This window comes from Panicum virgatum, chromosome 9K (genome assembly GCF_016808335.1).
Source record: "Panicum virgatum strain AP13 chromosome 9K, P.virgatum_v5, whole genome shotgun sequence".
Classification (NCBI taxonomy): Eukaryota; Viridiplantae; Streptophyta; class Magnoliopsida; order Poales; family Poaceae; genus Panicum; species Panicum virgatum.
The window spans coordinates 2360741-2366536 of record NC_053144.1 but is presented as its reverse complement, the minus strand read 5'-3'; positions in this window follow the sequence as shown (position 1 = coordinate 2366536).

Here is a 5796-nt window from a genome sequence, read left to right as displayed (position 1 = left end):
CCCCGTTCTTGCCTCGTTCTTCGTCGATTCCTCACAATCCATGGAGTGGATCGTCGATTCCTTTGGTGGGTAGGTTCACAAGGTCTTTGTGAGCGTGCCTGCGAAATTTGGTTAGATTTCGATTTGATTTGGGCTTTCAAACGTCAAATCTCTCTCAGGTCGCGGGCTGGAAAAACTCTGCTCTGCTCGGGCAGATTTTTCCTTAACGCCGGTTGAACCGACGCTAGCCTTCGCATGCGTCGGATCAACCGGTGAGTGCTTTTGTCACGGGTTAGGGTTTTTGGGGTTTTGTGTGATTGCACCGGTGCTTTGATTTCCCCAACGTCGGTTTAAACGGCGTCACTAATTTGGTTTTGCTGTTGAGAGCGTTCGACCGGTGTATAAGGGTTTGTCAACGTCGGTTCATCCGGCGTTCATTTGCTTCGGTCTGTGAACCCTCTGGACAACTGCACCGGTGATGGAGTTTTTGGGAGCATCGGTTTAACCGGTGTTCATTGCTTGGTTTGGTGCATTTTGTTGATCCTCTGGACAACTGCACCGACGTGAGTTTGCGATTTTGTCGGTTTAACCGACGTTCGATCACCGGTTTAACCGACGAGGTTCAAAACCCAGCGTCGGTTCAACCGGTGCTCACTGGTTGTTTGCTGCAGGCTCTGTATCACCGGTTTAACCGACGTCGTTCAAACGTGTGCGTCGGATCAACCGATGATATATACCTTGCTTGGTTCTTGCACTGCTTTCGTGCAATTGCTTCCGCACTTGATCGCTTTGGTTCCTAGGCTTGTTTTGTGTTAGTGTAGCTTCCTTGTAGCTACTCTGCACATCGCCTAGAACTCTGGGGTTGGGGTGCACTCTTGAATTGTGAGCCGAAGTTTTTGATCGCGATAATTTTCGAAGGCTCCCATTCACCCCCCCCTCTGGTCGCATTTCTCGGTCCTACAATTGGTATCAGAGCCGGGACGGTTTCTCTATAGCCTTCTCCGGTTCGAAATCGTTGTGCGACCATGGGTTCACCGGGCAAACCCCCGATCTTCGATGGATCCGATTACGACTATTGGAAGGTGCGCATGCGTGCCTATCTTTTGAGTCTAGGTTCCGAGGTCTGGGAGATTTGCGTGGACCCTGATTATGTGAACCTTGCGGTCCGCACGACCGAGCTTCAGGTTAGGAGACATGAGGTCAATAGCAAGGCGTACAATGCTCTCATAGCCTGTCTCTCTCGTCCTGAGTTCGATCGTGTCAGCGACCTTCTCACAGCCCGGGAGATCTGGACACGGTTGGCCAATTTCCATGAAGGAACCAACCATGTCAAGTCGAGGCTGTATGAGACTCACCGGCGGGAGTACGAGAACTTTTCTCAGTTGCCGGGTGAGAGCATCGACACCATGTTCAGTCGTTTTCAGTCGATTGTGAACAAGGTGCGTGCGAACCAGCCACAGGGCACCCAGGCCTACTCCGATCATGAGAAGGCTATGAAGCTTCTCTATGCTCTTGATCGCAAGGTCTGGGAGGTGAAGGTACAGACTATCATAGAGTCTGCTAGCTATGAGACCCTCACTGTGGATGAGCTGTTCAGTAAGCTCAAGGCTTCGGAGGTGGAGAAGCTCTCTCGAGCTAAGATGGAAGGCAATCATGCTGATGCCTCCGCCTCCAAGTCTATGGCCCTTGTAGGCACCTCTGGAGCTAACTCTGACCCTTCTCTTGGAGGTTTTTGCTTGTCTTCTCTTGTGTCTGTGACAGATGAGCAGCTGGAGGTGCTGGGAAACGAGGAGCTTGCATTGATCATCCACAAGTTCCAGCGTGCCTTCAACAACAGACAAGCACGAGCGAAGACCTGCTTCAACTGCGGCAAGACCGGCCACTTCGCCGCCGAGTGCCCCAAGAAGAAGAGTTCCAGGGATGATGACGGCCGCTCCAGGCACGAGGAGTACCGCGAGCACCGCCACAAGCACAAGAGTGAGCACTCCCACAAGAAGAATGGCGGACGCTCCAAGCGGCACCACGAGCGGAAGAAGAAGAACGTCGGCAAGTACAAGGACAAGCAGGCGTTCGTCGCCCGGAGCGAGGATCACTCCTCCACCAGCCAGAGTTCGACGTCTTCGTCCTCATCCAGCTCCAGTGACTCTGACTCACACCACCGCGGCGAAAAGAAGCGGAGCTCCAAGAAGAAGGCCACAGAGGGCTTCACTGGCCTTTGCCTCCATGCTGGGAAGGCGGCCGGTCTCTGCACCATGGCCATCGACTCCGACGCCGACGGAACTCCTTCCACTACTGCAGAGCGTGCACCTCAGCTAGAGTCAAGCTCTGAGGTACGTCCTGAGCACCCCACTCCTGAGGAGTTGGAGGATCTTTACACTGCTTTAGATAATCAGGATTTGATCATTAAGGATGCTAAGAGGCAGTTTAGGGCGTTGAGACAGGAGCTGAAGGAAGCTAAGTTAGCTTTAGAGATTGCTCAGTCTTCCCCCGTAGTGGAGGATTGTGTTGAGGAGGATGAGTGCAGTCAGTGCATCGGTTTGATGTCTGACCTGTCCGAGCTCAGGAGCAAGTATGATGAGAACTTGCTCAAGCTCGAGGAGGGCAAGAAGGCCATGGATGAGCTCAAGTCTCGGCCTACCCTCTTGGGTGCTTGCAAGGAGTGCCCAGCACTTAGAGAAGAGCTTAAGGAGAAGAATGTTGCTTTGAGGAAGTTGGAGAAATCCGCAGTTCCTAGCTCTTGCTCTGCTGATTGTACTGTGTGCCCAAGCCTGATCTCTGAGCTTGAGGAGGCACGGAAGGATAAGACCCGGATGGAGGAGGAGAACTCCCACCTTCGGGAGATTCTCAGTTGGGTGTCCGCCCGCGAGCCTCAGTTGGGCATGATGGTTCAGCAGTTTAAGCGTCCTGATGGTGTTGGGGTTGGTTTTGCTTTTACTCCTGCTGACTTTGTCCAACCCTATGGTAAGATTGGTGAGATACTTGAGCCGAGTGTGAATGTACTCTCTTCCACAGCTTCACCAGTTCCTAAGCCAGCACCAGTTAAGGACGGAATCCTCACTGAGCCACCTAAAGCTCCACCTAAAAATCCAGTGTGGGTTCCCAAGCCTAACCATCTCAAGAACCGACTGGATACACTCCCTCCTAGTGGTAAGCCAATTCCTAAGCCCAAGGTGAGGACTCAGCCCCCCAGAGTTCCTCAGAGAGCCCCAGCTTCTACACCACAGCCTACACACAAGAGAGAGCCTTACCTGTGTGAGTGGTGCGAAAGGGAGGGTCACTTGGCAGAATTTTGCTTCCGGAGGTTGAGGTTTGAGCGCAGGCAGTCTGAGAGGCGTGCTCCGGAAGTGTTCCACCAGGCTACAGGTGGACACACTCCAGCTCGACGTGGGCAGAGGCGGGATGCCAGGCCACGTCGTGTAGGTGGAGGAGGGGGAGGCGGTGGTGGTTACCGTGCTCCTGTTGGTGGTTTCGCCGGCCCTGTTCCACACCGTGCCTTCGGTGGTGGTCAGCGAGGCCGAAGCTTTGGTGGCGGAGGCGCACCACGTTTTCCTCAGCGTGGTGGTCGCCAGCCACAGTTTTCGTTTGAGGATACTTACCCTGATTTCGAGCAGATGGCACGACACTGGTTTGCTTCTTTCTGTGCTAACCCCAGTGTCGGGCCATTTGCCCGCTCTTTCTCTTCTTACTGAGCAGGACACTCGAGGCCTGGAGGACATATGGCTCATGGACTCCGGTTGTTCGCGCCACATGACCGGAAGTCACAGATGGTTCTCCAGCCTCACCCCGATGAAGGACAAAGAGTACATCACCTTCGGGGATAACAGCAGAGGAAAGGTACGTGGAGTTGGCGCTATTCGGATTTCAGATGACTTCACCTTGAGAGAAGTTGCTCTTGTTGATAAGCTGGGTTTTAATCTGCTCTCTGTTTCACAACTTCTTGATGATGGGTTTGAAGTGAGTTTTAAGAGAGGTTGCTCGCGTGTTCTTGATTCCAGAGGTGATTTTGTTTGCGGCATTGTTCCTTTTGGTCGTGTGTTTCGCATTGACTTTTCTGGATCTTATTCTAGCACCTCTCACTGTCTGGTGACTGGTCAGTCTTCTGAGCTTTGGAAGTGGCATAGGAGGCTTGGTCACTTGAGTTTTGACCTACTAGTTAGGCTCAGCTCACTTGATTTGATCCGAGGATTGCCCAAGCTTAAGTTGGACAAGGACCTTGTGTGTCACCCATGTCGTCACGGGAAGATGGTTTCCCTTCCGCACCCACCTATCAATCAAGTGATGACATCGCACCCTGGCGAGCTTCTTCACATGGACACCGTTGGTCCTGCTCGCATGCGCTCTGTCGGTGGGAAGTGGTACATTCTTGTGATCGTTGACGACTTCTCTCGGTACTCTTGGGTTTTCTTCTTGGAGACTAAGGATGAGACTTTTCAGCACTTTCGTGATCTTGCTTTGAGGTTACAGAACGAGCTTCCACATGCCATGAGGGCTATCCGCAGTGATAATGGAACTGAATTTAAGAACGCTCGTTTTGATGACTTCTGTCGTGACTTTGGTCTTGATCACCAATACTCCTCTCCTTATGTTCCTCCACAGAATGGCGTGGTTGAACGCAAAAATCGGACCTTAGTGGAAATGGCCAGGACGATGCTCGATGAGCATAGGACTCCTAGGCGTTTTTGGGCCGAAGCGATCAACACCGCATGCTATGTTGCCAACCGCATCTTCCTTCGCTCATTCATGAAAAAGACTTCGTATGAGTTGCGGTTTGGTCGACAGCCCAGAGTGTCCCACCTGCGTGCTTTTGGTTGCAGATGCTTTGTTCTGAAGGAGGGAAATCTTGATAAGTTCGAGTCTAGGAGCTCTGATGGCATTCTTCTTGGCTATGCTCTTCAATCCAGAGGCTATCGTGTTCTTATTCTTGAGACTAACCGAATCGTCGAAACTTGTAATGTAACCTTCGACGAGTCCACTCCTTCTTTGTCTGCTTCTTTGGAGTGTGCAGGTGATGATGAGTTTGGCCAGGACATCTTCGAGGATGAGGATGAGCCTGAGGCCTTTGAGGATGATGGTGGTGTCCCTGCGCCGGCTGCAGGCCCACTTCCTGGAGATTCGAGTTCAGACGACGATGGCGGCCCGCTCCCCACAGCTTCGACTACGGCCGATCCACGTCCAGCTCAAGGTTCTTCTTCCGGGACCCATGTTGAGGGCGGTGGTGAAGCGACTTCGTCAAGAGAAGCACCACGACACATTCAGCGTCGTCATCCACCTCAACAAATGTTAGGTGACCTCAACGTACGAACCATGAGGTCCAAGGTAACAAGTATCGCTGACTTTGCTCATTCAGCGTTTGTTGCCTCCTTTGAGCCCAAAGATATTGGACATGCTTTATCTGATTCTAACTGGGTCAATGCCATGCATGAGGAGCTAGAAAACTTTGAGCGAAACCAAGTCTGGGTCCTTGTAGAGCCTCCACCAGATTGCCACCCTATAGGTACCAAATGGGTTTTCAAGAACAAACAGGGTGAGGATGGGATGGTTGTGAGGAACAAGGCTAGGTTAGTAGCTCAGGGTTACAGCCAGCAGGAGGGGATAGATTATGAGGAGACCTTTGCACCTGTAGCTCGTTTAGAGGCCATCAGGATCTTTTTAGCCTTTGCAGCTTCAAAGGGGTTCAAGCTGTATCAGATGGATGTTAAGAGTGCCTTTTTGAACGGGTTTATAGAGGAGGAGGTCTATGTGAAGCAACCTCCTGGCTTTGAGAGTCCCAAGTTTCCAGACCGAGTCTTCAAGCTTCAGAAGGCTTTGTATGGTCTG